The following is a 13579-nucleotide window of genomic DNA, read 5'->3' as shown; positions in this document are numbered from 1 at the left end:
ATATCTTTGAGGCTTTTCCCTAATTTCTCCTCTATAAGTTTCAGTGTCTCTGGTTTTATGTGGAGTTCCTTAATCCACTTAGATTTGACCTTAGTACAAGGAGATAGGAATGGATCAATTCGCATTCTTCTACATGATAACCGCCAGTTGTGCCAGCACCATTTGTGGAAAAGGCTGTCTTTTTTCCACTGGATGGTTTTAGCTCCCTTGTCATAAATGGCTATCTTGCCAAAAGCAATCTACAGATTCAATGCAATCCCCATCAAAATTCCAACTCAATTCTTCAACGAATTAGAAAGGGCAATCTGCAAATTCATCTGGACTAACAAAAAACCTAGGATAGCAAAAACTCTTCTCAAGGATAAAAGAACCTCTGCTGGAATCACCATGCCTGACCTACAGCTTTACTACAGAGCAATTGTGGTAAAAACTGCATGGTACTGGTATAATGACAGACATGTAGACCAATGGAATAGAATTGAAGACCATAAATGAACCCACACACCTATGATCACTTGATCTTTGACAAGGGAGCAAAAACCATCCAGTAAATTTTATTAAGTATGTATTTTGTCCTCACAAATCAAATAAAAATAGCTAAATTTGGGATTTGAAAATTGAGCACCTTTTGTTAGACATATATGAACTGAATTATAACCTATATCACAATGCAATTGATTTACATAGTTTCATATTCTATTTAAATGTTTTAGTAACACTAAAATTAGTTTTAATATTCAACTATTTAATTTACTGTAATAGCTGAAAACACATTTGTCAGAGGGGGGTGTTTTAAAGAGACTAGTCCCAAAATTGCTGTCTTGTGGTTCTGCTTAGAAGATGCCCAAATATACAGAGCCTACCATCTCTCTTCCAAATTCAAAGTCTCCTTATGTATCTATACCAAATATATCTCTCTATTCAAGGGTCTTTTGTACACTGACATCACAAGTGACAAAAAGGTGATAATGGCAAAAATAAATCAAACTTCTTGTTAGGAGATGAGATTCCTGAGAGCCAGCAGACTAAATCCAAAGAGATTTTGATGAGCATATATATTCAGATGTGCTTTCAGGGCCTTCTAAAGCAGAGCCTTCTAAAGACACAGCAGCTACAAGAATGTCTTTATACCCTTTCAAGTGTCAGTCTCGGGATATATATATATATATATATATATATATATATATATATATATATATATATATATATATATTCATTTCTTCTGCAACATCTAACATCTCAGCATAACCTACAACCTTGCCCTATATTATAGCCGGAATTGTTTTAACACCACTTCATATTCTCCAAAATAAAATTAAATGTAAAATGGAATTACGTTTCAGCTTCTCCTGCCTTTTCAAGTCTTGCTCCTTTGGTGCAATGCCTTCCAGCGGTGCATGGAGATCAGTAATGTTTTCAGATCTGATGCCAGCAGCAATCGGATAAATTGTCTGGCAAACAGAGCTAAGAGAACGGGCAATGGGCTGGTGCCTTCTCATGAATGCATACTTGCCCTTCCTTCTCTATAAGCCAATTAGTTTTCTGATTTAGCATGACTCTTCCTAGTCCAAGCAAATGTTTATAGAGAACATTCTATCATGCAACTTAATATGCTCGTGCTTAATGAAAGGTCTTCTGAAGATGGAGTTTTACTACAGTGTTATATGTCTTAACAAAAAGAACATATAGGGTTTCTCAGACTAATTCCATGAGTTCAAGAGACTGCCATTCAAAACTACAGCATACACACTTATCTATAACAGGCCATATTTATTAACCCTCATCAAGATAACCTCTACTTACTTCTAAGTATTACATTACAGCATTACAGGGATCTAGGCCAAACCATTTAATCTGCCTGAGCTATGTAATAGGGAGCTTAATGTTCTTAATTTTTTTTTTGATCTCATGGTGTATGAGTATGAAAAGAGAAATGTTTAAAAAAAAGAAGAATATTTAAAGTAGAAATTGAAAAATTGTAACATACTGCAAATGCAAGATTGTTCTTTGATAGAATCACAACCATTAATTTATTTTCTGCTACGATAAAATATTAATAGCCAAATAATTAGTAACAATAGTGACTTATTTGGCTGGTGGTTCTATTTTTAAGGCTGGGTGATCTGAAAGTATGGCACAGTATTGTCCTGAGTTTGGCTTAAAACACCCTCATTATAGCATAGCATAGCATAGCATAGCATAGCATAGCATAGCATAGCATAGCATAGCACATCATATGGCAATACAGGCTAAGTATATCAGAGAGAGCTCACTGTCAAAACAAAGCTATTCACTCACCAACCATGTATGACTTAATCCATTAATGAAGACAGATTTCTCATCATCCCATATCCTATCTCCTATCTCCTAAGATCATTAAGATATTAATTTGAAGACTTGGTCTTTAAAGCAAATAAAAAGAACACTAGAGAAAGTACCCAAGGAGCTAAAGGGATCTGCAACCCTATAGGTGGAACAACATTATGAACTAACCAGTACCCCGGAGCTCTTACTCTAGCCGCATATGTATCAAAAGATGGCCTAGTCAGCCATCACTGGAAAGAGAGGCCCATTGGACACGCAAACTGTATATGCCCCAGTACAGGGGAACGCCAGGGCCAAAAAAAAAAAAAAAAAAAAAAAAAAAAAAAAAGGGAATGAGTGGGTAGGGAAGTGGGGGGGGGGGGTATGGGGGCCAGGTGTGGTGGCTCATGCCTTTAATCCCAGTACTCAGGAGGCAGAGGCAGGTGGATTTCTGAGTTTGAGGCCAGCCTGGTCTACAAAGTGAGTTCCAGGACAGCCAGGGCTATACAGGGAAACCCTGTCTCGAAAAACCAAAGGAAAAAAAAAAAAGAAAAGAAGTACACGAGTTATAATCTACCTCTTTGTAGATGGAAAAATGAAGGACACAATTTTCAATAAAGAAATACAAATTAGGACAAGGTCATGAATAAACTTCACCAAAAATTATATATATATATAATTATTGATATAATGACTTATATTTTGAGTAAAACAAGACAATTGTCTGTCTTTGAAATTTCTGCAAAGCAATTACCATGTGACTAAATACTAAACAGGAAACCTTTCCACTGATTACTACTCTACTTACAAATTTTAGCTTCCAAATGTTATGGGAATATGCTCTTAGTCACAAGTATAGTATTTCTCCCAGCAGACTTTTACATTATGCAAAGATTCATACAGTTTAAGAGTTCCATTACAAATTCCCCAAAGATTTTCTTTCTTTTTTGTATTTTCTTGGTCTTGTGTGCAGCAAGCCTAGAGTTCACAAAGGAAATTCCATTCCTATGCTAAAATTTGAAATGGCAGTTTCTATTTTAGAAGACCTTTGCATCAGTGGTTTTGTAAAGAGAAACTTGTGTTACTTTTAAAAAATGGAAAGAAACTAGTGAAGTATTGCTTAGCTTGCGATTCTTGAGAGCACGGTATCCAGAGAAACATAAAATGCCCTATTTGTATGTCATTTGGATACCCAAAGTTGACACCTTTCATAAATAGGGTAGACAACTTTTATGGAATGTTAGGACAACTTCCAGAACAGTCTGTAAATTAAAAATCACCTTTTCACCATTTGTCCTATGCTTGAAGTCTCTTCTAGTTATGGCCTTTCTCTGTGCCCTGTCATTCCCTCCTAGAATTCTGCTACTTCCTCATGCCCGTAGAACAACAAATTTACACACACACACACGATATATATATATTTTATAATCTCAGACTATCCTAATCTCAGACTATCAATAATGTGTTTTCATTCTCTTGGCAGCATCCCATTATATATATGCTTCATAAATTATAGATATACTCAGAAATTAATGGCTGTTTGAGCTCATGTATTTTGCACAGTTAAAAATGAAGCTGCAGTAAATATATACATACAATTTTTGTATGTGCGCCTGCTTTCATTTCTCTTGGATTCGTGCTTGTTTATAAGTGATACTGTTTTGGTATGTTAAAGAATATGTCTTAATTTGTGCAAATGATCAGTCTAGCTTCCTAAGGGCTTTTACCATTATATGTTTGTACCTATATGAAGTGTTTAGGAGTTAAAGGATGTGCGAGAGAGGCCGACTGGGATCTCCCTTACAACTACTGTCCCTCCTCTCTTCTTCTTCATCACCCTTACCTTTACTTATCCATGGGCAAAGATGGATATTACCTAAACAGATGTTGTACCCTTTCTCTGGATACAGCACATGCTCACCTTAGATCATCAAAGTTCTCTTGCAGACTGGTGACCTGCCTATTCCCCCTGCCATTTCACATCCATCAGTTTTCCAAACTCTCACTGCCCTCATCTGTGACCTTTCCCCTCTTTGGATTTTATTACCTGTGTGTTCGTTGCTTGTCACTGCCCAGTGACCTGTGTTCACCTTTCCTTTTCCTTTGGTATGACTGGGGTCTTTAGTTTGACTCTCACTAAAACCTAGCCGAAACCATATCTACTATAGATGGTTTAATAGACAATTACAAGTACCATGTATAAAATTATAGCCAAATACTTTCCAATAAGAAAAAACTTCCTAGTCAAATTAGAGCATAAACATGATGATGGGTATTATACTATTTTTGTTGGCAAGCAGGAACAGAGCAGGTTGAGCAATTAATATATTCTCCAATTCTTTACTTATCTAGTGTGCTTACTTTGCATAGGACCCACTATAGGCTAATAGATCTTAGAAGCAGGATTTCATGATCCTGAAAAATCTGCATTATATACTGGGTAAAGCCACAAGTTATAAAGAGTGTTGGATTCTTAATTTCTATTTAGGAAAGTGTAATATGTGTTTATAAAATATTCTGTCTATCCTATGTAATGTGAATGCAACTTATTTAAACAATGAAAAGTTATTTCTAAAGCTAATTATGCTAATTAGTGATAATCACCTTTACTAACAACAGATACCTATATTTCACACTTAAAAGATAATATGGCTGAAATCATTTGAAATAGGCACATTTTCTATTATTAACTTCTTATAATATCTCATCTGACTACATCTACAGCTTGAATTTCTGATGATGATAGTGCCTAGCACAAGCTCAGTGCTCACTGCAAATGTCACTCAAGGTGTTCCGGGTTACTGCAGAATTATTGCAGATTGTGGACCACACATCAACCCTTAAATCCTGGCTTGGAATTGGCATTTACTGAAATCCAATGATATATTAGGCATACAATTGCATTTACATATCCCATCTAGAAAAGTATTGTTATCATTGGGTAAGTCTAATTTACAAAGAAGAAATCCGGTTTGCCCAAGTCATGAGAAACAATGTGGCTGGGACTTACATCTGCTTCTACCTAAGTCTAAAGCAGTATTTAAAACATACTTCAGTTTAAGATATATTCAGTTTTATATATATATATATATATATATAATTTTCTCACACTATCTCATTGTTTTTATGTAGCTAATAAAGAATTTGTTAAAGCTCTTGAATCTCTTATCAAACTGGATATATAAGCCTAATTTTTCAGAAAATTGATGTGATAAATAAAAACTTACCGTTCTTTCAATACTCAGTATGGATCTTATGCTGAGAGTTCCTATAATGAAGAATGTTAACTTATGATTCTAATATATATTACTTGCCATTTTTTCTTTTGGCTGTATACTTGAATATGTTACTTTTTTGTAAGGCAACCACATACTCTCTAATATATGTTTTCTTTTTCTGACATATAACTTTGTCACCCCAATGGAATTCTGATATCTTACTTGAAATACTTCAGGCCATAGACAACTGAACTTCAGGAACTATTGCACCCTTTCTTCATAACCATAATTGTTAGGTAAGATTTTGAGGGATGACTCACACCATTGTCACTATATGCAAACCTTACAAGCTTTATTTATAGTCTGTGTCCAAAACCATTGTGAATATAGGATCTTTAGCCCACCCAGGAGTTGGTTGTGCCCTATTCAGTAGCTCCTTAAGAGGGTTTGCCATGGATCACCTTTCTTCGATCACATGAGCACAATAGCAACTAGTACTTCTCTGTTTCTAACCAGGTTCTTCAACTTGCCATTGACATTAAGTGAACAGTTTGAGGTTTGGCATACTACCAGGCGTTTGTGTCACATGAACAGAGGCCTTCTCTAAAGAGTATGTGAGCCACTAGTTAGTATAATGTAAACATTAATTATAAAAACAGTCCCCTAAATGTCATGAAAACAAATAACCCACTGAGGCACTACTGAGCAAACTGTCTTACTGCTGAGGCTCAGAAAAACAGGAAGAGTGATTAGCAACAATGCATTACTAGGCTGAGTTATATTTCACAGTTTTTGACAATCCATAGGGCCCACTTCTGTTTTCCCATAAATAAGATATATAATTTAATGGTTCTCTTTTATCTCATACATCATAGTGAATCTGCGAGAACATCACTTCACTTCTTCAATCCGTTGTTCAACTGTAGTATTTTTACAGATATGAATGAAGAGAGTTCTTTCAGTTTTGACTATATTTCATGAGTGTGTATTTTTTGTATTGCTACTGACAAAGTGGAGAAAGTATATTTAAATGTAGAACAAATGGCAATACCATTTGTCAAGAAAGACTCTGAAGTTTACTTACCATTGCATTTGGCATTGTTTAATCTGTATTGAGTCCAATCTGCAGCAGCTTATTATGTAAATTTACCAGAAGAACATCACTCCAAACCTTTTGGGAATCCAGTCCTGAAGTACGGATACAAAGAATAATATAGAATTTAAACATAATATAAAGTGATCATTTGTAAATGTATTGTTATAGAAGTCAAGGAAAGTGGTATACTATTACAACTTTATCTGCTAAGAAAGAATTTTCCCCACCCCCACCCACTCAAAACTGACTCTTAAGTCAAGCTATCAAAGACAGCATGATAAGCAAATAAGGCTTGCTCCTGACAGATAGTAACGATACCTTTAACCTCAACACTTTGCCACAAAATACTTTTGTTTCCTAAATATCATTTTAAGCACTTTCATCTTAGATTTTTGTCTAACTTTAAAAAATTAAGATGTAATATGTCCATCTTTTTCTCATATTAAATTGGGACAATGATACTAAGTACTTAAATGGCATATTAGGAAAAATAAATCAAACAGTTTGTGGAAAGAACCTATAAGAGCCCTGGCTATAAGAATATGTAAAATTTTAAGATCCACCTCTACTATGAAAAACTTGAAAAATGTTCCTCCCAGTTTTACATAAAAAAGCTCAAAATATTTAAAGCAACAGCTTTGGGAGCTCTATGCATAGTTATATGACAGATGTGTTCCCTATCATATAGGAAGCACTGAATGAGATAAAGTAGAAGGCTGTTTACATAAAACTAATGCAGTTGAAGCCATAAACTGTTGTAGAAAATACAGGACAATTTTGATGAATTGTTGAAAAGTGAGCATAGATTAGCATGAAAGTGACAAACTTCTGGTAGCTACAGTTTTAGAGAGGGCCTCCACATTGACCTGAGTAGTATTTCTAGGAATCATAATGTCACCATCAGTGTAGAGGAATTTCTTTTAAAGTATCTATCTATCTATCTATCTATCTATCTATCTATCTATCTATCTATCTAGTATAGTATTTTGCCTGCATGTACGCCTGCCTGCAGGTCAGGAGAGAGCACCAGATTTCACTATAGTTGGTCATGTGGTTTTTCGGAATTGAACTCAGAAGCTCTCACAAAATAGCTAGTGCCCATAACCTCTGAGCCATCTTTATAGCTCAGTATAGAGGAATTTTAACCCAGTAACATGGCTGTTTTGGCAAGGGATCACATTTAAAGAACTTCTAGGTCTGTGTGATCTGACTGGAATAACACAAGTTTAATCCCACAGGAGGGAATAACAATATGCGCTTATTTCACATCTTTAATCCAAAATAATGCAAGTAAGGCTACTTTGTAGAAGGAAGCAACTATGTTTGAAAGTGACATCTAACTGAGGGTCAGACAAAGTGATAAAACAGAGAAAGAATTGACAGAATGAGTCAGAGCTAGGATATGCCCAATTCTCAAACTGTCATGAGAACAGACAGGAAAGAGAAGCAACTTAAAAGAGCAGCAGTAGGGAGAGAGGTGAAACTGCATATGGCAGTTTGGTTAGGATAGTTTTACAGAGACAAGTTGCAAGGGAAACAAGCAAGATGCAGGGGAAGACAAAACAAGTGAGAGAATGAGAAAGAGTCAGAAGACGAGAGCAGATTGCCAGGGTTACTTTGAGGCCAAGCAGAGCAATTCAGTCGGAAACCAAACGAAGCCAGTTTGAATCAGTCAGCTTGACAGGTTAGATTGTACAGAGGATAGAAGCTTCAAGGCCTATGTCTAGACATAGAACAGAGGAGGAAATTCTCTGGTCTCAGTCCATAGCTCCCATCTTATCACTTCATCTGAGAAAATAAAAATGGCACTTATTTTACAAATCAGATATAGATCCATTAGCATATGGCTATGGTTTTCTCAAGAGTTGGGGGGAAGCTTAATCACTGTGCAATAAATCTAAGCCTCCCTTGTACGAGAGAAGCCTAACTGAATCTTCTTTCAGATGACCAGCTACCACATTCTGCCTAGTTTAGCCCCTAAATACCTTTTGTCATGTATAGTGTGAGAAATACAAATTATATAGAGTATGATTTTCAGTGAAATAGAACAAAACTATTTCTACAGCCAGAGAAAATTATAGGAATAAAAACAAAAGAAATTCAATAATGGGTGAATTCTTTAAGCATTTAAGATTATCATTCAGATATACAGAGCCTGAATAAAAGATTAAGTTTTATTTACAAGATTATAAAATGACACTTTACCCTTTAGTTGATAGCCATTCTCACTTGGTGTGCAAAATGATAGATTTTATTTTAGTATGACAGTTTTGTCAATTTGACACTTCCTAGATTCATCTAGAAAAAGAGTTACACTGAGAGATTGTTAACATTGGGTTGTCCTGATGGTAGTTCTATGAAAGATTGTCCTGAAGTAATTGGAATGGCAAGATCTACCCCCTGTGAAAACACCATTCCATAGGCATGGAGTCCTGAATATGATGAGTGGTGACCAATCTGAACACAAACAATAAAGTAAATAGGTATTAATATTTTTCTTGATCTTTCTTATTTTTGGATGTAACTAGAAGCCTCAAACTCCTATCAATGTGACTTCACCACAATGGTGGATATTAATCTGGAGTTCTGTAATGAGTAAACAGTTTCTTTCCTAAACTGCTTTATGTTGGGATGTTTTATTACAACAGAAATAAAGTAGTATGTATAGTGAAGGCGCAGTATGTGACAAACTGTCTGAAGAAGAATTTAGGGAAGTCTAAAGTCAAGAAGAGAAGCAAACTAGAACATGATAGAAAACATTACCCAACTGGAAGCCAGATTAATATGCATGATTACAGATTAATTTAAATTCTTGATTTCTATTGCCCAATAAAACTTGTCAGATTTAAAAAAAAACTACAGAAAACATGAACACAAAAGCTGCAGATAATTGGGAAAATAGATTGGACCATGCTTATACAGTTAGCATAGATAATCTATAATATATCAACTGTTTTTATATAGTTATCTGACTGATTCAAAAGTTGTAGATCCATGAATGTTTATAGATGCCTTACTCATAATCAGAAACAGAAAGCAACAAAAATTTCTTTCAGGAATTAGTCAAACTATGGTCTATCCATACAATATAACTTTTCTGAAAAATAATGAGTGAACTATCAAGTCACAAGAGACCAAATTACTTAAACTCATATTACTCCTAAAAATACTAGCTTGAGGAGTGATACAATTTGAAGACCCAGTTATGGTTACTATTTGTTTGTTTATTTGATTGATTGATTCATTGTTTTGTTTTGTTTCTTTTTCATTTCATGTATATTTATGCATGTATGTTTGTGTGTGTGTGTGTGTGTGTGTGTGTGTGTGTGTGTGTGTGTTATTCAACTGTATCTAGGCATACATGGTGAGAGTTCATGAGCATGTGAAGGGGTACAACTGATATCCAGAATATTATGTCTTATTCTTTGAAACAGAGCCTTTCAATCAAACACAGGGCTCATCTACATGGTTAGTCTCAATAGCCAGATTTCCTCAAGGATCTCATGTCTATGCCTTCTAAGACTTGTCTTATGAAATTCTTATAGGACTAAGGCTCTTCCAGAACTCACTATTTAGGACAAGTTGGCCTTATACCATCCTTTAGCATGAGTAATGTGAAATTACAGTTACAAGTAACCACACCTAGATAATTATTCAAAATTAATTTTGAAATGTAAAATAATACCAAATAGATAAAGTGAGTCACTAGAGATTGTTAAATGCAAAATAATAGGAAACAAATCAACTGACTCACTAGAGATACTAGGTATTTCTTTCATATTAAGCTATAATATAAAGTATTGAAATGTATTTTTCAAAACCCACAGAATGAACCTTGATATGGATGTTTTCAAAAGGCATTTAAAGAGGTTCTAAAAAAGGATTGTAATATGTGCCATGACCTCAGTTGAGTAAGTGGTTAGAAGTGCTTTCTTATGCAACTTTAGAAATGAGTAGAATTTGAAAGATTAAAAACATCTGAAATTGCACTTAAGCCCTGTAGTCTTACTTATAGTATTGTCCACCATGGGGAAATGAGGTTGGAATCAAAATTCTATTGGCACCATTCATGTGTATTTAAATGAAACATGAAGTGTGTAAGTGGAGGATGCTGAGAAACAGGTTTCTCATTACAGAAGAAATTATAAATAATCAAGAGTTTGAGGCTAGAATAATTTTTGATATGATGGGTTAATGAGATGCCAGTTGAATTAATGTTAATCTTCATGAAGATTTTGATAGCTAACTATAAAATGTTTTAATTCGTATAGTTCAGTTTACAATATTTCTTTGCTTACTAGGTTAAAAGATCAAAATAGTGATTCACAGAAGCAGTGAACATATATACACCTAAATGTATGATGAGTTTTAGATTGTAACAAACACCTAAAAAGTGAGAAGATAGCACCAAAACCAAGGAAATACTATAAAAACAAATACACATGCATACTTTACAAGGACATGAGAGACAACTAAAGAGCTGCTTCCAATGCCCAGAGCTAGAATAAAAGAAATAACAAAATAAATAAAATAGAATTTGATTAAACAAATACCCATGATCCCTACTTATATGAATAAATAATTGAACAAAGAAATTTGAGAAAATAGATGAGTCTCCCATCTAGGGGATTTCTAAATAATTTATGTAGATACTATACCCTCGAGGAGATAGAACATAACTTGCTATTACTTCAAGTTGGCTGCATGTAGTGCCTCTCTAAAGGAAAGAGAAATAGTAATTTCACAGTTGGAAGACATAGCATGCCCTATCTCAATCAGGTGGTCAAGTTTAAGCTCAAAATGATGTCATTTTGGTAACACAAATTCTGATCTGATATAGTAAGAATGGCATTTTACATCTATTATCTTCCTCTCCCAACTTATAATTTAGTCAATACATATCTTGAGAAAATGCCAATAGATGTAAAATGTATTCAACAATATTTATCAATAATTCTTAAAACTGTCATGGTCAAGAAGTCAGAAAAGGCCAAGAAACTGTAAGAACCAAAAGCAAGACTTTAAATCTACTGTGGAATTCAGAATAGAACACTGTAAGAGAAAGGGGACTTGGTGTTGTATCTAGCATGGTTCCATGATTTGGATATAACTGGGAAGATGAAGAAACGAATAAATGTCAAAGGGCTACACAGACAGAATAATGGGATCAGATGGTCTGGAGTCTCCATTGGAGAAGTCTCAGGACCCTAGGATCTCAGTGTATTTATTAAGTAGAGTTGAATAGAGATGTGGAATTGTTGCATACAGCTGGACAGTTATTATAGGTTGGATTATTACATACAGATTAATAGGGAGGCAGGGTTTATGATATGCAGCTAATTTCTGTAGGAGGAATCTCTTCAGGGGATCAATCTTCAGGCCATAAATATATGAAGAGAGGAAGCTCTAGTAAAAATAAAAATTTCTGCACAATCTATCAACACTCACCTTCAGTTCCCTTGGAAGGCTTTGCCATCTCTCTGAGCCCAGCAATTTGAAGTCATTAACATGGCTGCACCTTTATCAAAAGATATTCACTCCACAGACTCAGGACTTTCTCTGCTCCCTATATGACACCAGTTCAAAGGTAAGGGAAAATCAGTAAGTTATGGATTTCAGTCAACTACATATGAATATATGTGACAGTGCTTCTCAATCTGGGTCATGGCTCCTTGGGGCTACATATACACATCCTGCATATCAGATACTTATATTACAATTCATAACAATAGCAAAATTACAGTTATGAAGTAGCAATGAAATAACTTTATGGTTGGGAATTACCACAACATGAAAAACGGTATTAAAGGTTGCAGAATTAGGAAGCTTGCGACACACTAGTAACAGATAAACGATATTAATTAATGCACATGGATGAAATGAACCATAACAATGTAGTTGAAATTAATTAATATTTTAAATCAGATGCTTAATTTAGACAAACTATGTACCACATACTATATAATCTTTCTTATATCTAAAATTCTAGAATTAAAAGTTGATTTTATTTTTAAATGGAGGTGGACTAATCCCTTATCTGAAGAGACATACTTCATATATGTCAACAGTTATTACAATGTGCATGACAAATACTATTACCAGGAATCTCAGTGGCCAAAGAATGTTATTAATGATTGAAATAGAACCTGTGGTTAAAATGAGGAATTCAGAAGCAAATAAGAATAACTATGTCATGGATTGGGTAGATTGCCAGTCTTTCATTTGCTGTAAGTCAACCATAAAAATTAAGGCAAAGACAAATAGGTTGTAGAAAAGTATATTCTAAGTAAGTTGTATTGGCAAAGGCAGAGTGAGCTGCTTTGCCTAATGTACATAAGGTCCCATAGTTAGAGTGATATCACCTCAGCCAATCCTGAGGGCTTGATCTTGTCACCCTCACAAGATCATTTACAGGTGGATGGGGGGAGGGTTGAAAAAAATGTAAAGATTCTGGCTATGATCATGCTTGCCCAAGCACTAAGACTCCAAGAGGCTCTTGAGAAATGTGGAAAGAAATAAGAAACTTGCATGAAAATAATAGACTAGTTCATCACATCAGTGATTGAAGTATCTACTTTTCAAAATACTATTCTCATTCCATAGCTTTTAATCATTTCTCATCTTTCACTTCTATCAGTTTGAAAGATTCTAAGTTGTTGAAGATGTTGTCAGTGGGCTATTAATTTACAATCCATAAATAATTGATTTGCACTCTATAAATCCATGTGGAGTTGATAGTAGAAAGGCTTTATTTTTAGTTCATTTTGTAAAACTAAAAGACTGTTCAGGTTTCCCCACCCTAAAGGAACCACTTAGACTATTAAGACTATCACCCTTGAGATCACAAAGCCTCCTTCTGCCTGTGTTTGGGCTTTTTGTTTGTTTGTTTCTAGATAAATTATACTGGAAAATATTAGGCTCCACAGCTTTTAGTTGTTAATTTTACAAATAGAAAAGCAAT

The 13579-nt window shown here is 34.7% G+C and overlaps 1 long non-coding RNA gene across 1 annotated transcript in view; it reads right to left on the bottom strand.

Moving 5' to 3' along the window:
• The window catches only part of Gm13974 (predicted gene 13974), a 190043-nt gene that overhangs the window by 42969 nt on the left and 133495 nt on the right, over positions 1-13579 (bottom strand). The window contains exons 3-4 of the long non-coding RNA NR_166464.1: positions 12067-12184; positions 6607-6710 (exon numbers count right to left, since the gene is read on the bottom strand). This is a non-coding gene — a long non-coding RNA (predicted gene 13974). The remainder of the gene's footprint in view (positions 1-6606; positions 6711-12066; positions 12185-13579) is intronic.

Source organism: Mus musculus, chromosome 2 (genome assembly GCF_000001635.26).
Source record: "Mus musculus strain C57BL/6J chromosome 2, GRCm38.p6 C57BL/6J".
Classification (NCBI taxonomy): Eukaryota; Metazoa; Chordata; class Mammalia; order Rodentia; family Muridae; genus Mus; species Mus musculus.
This window is presented reverse-complemented; position numbering and strand designations above follow the sequence as displayed.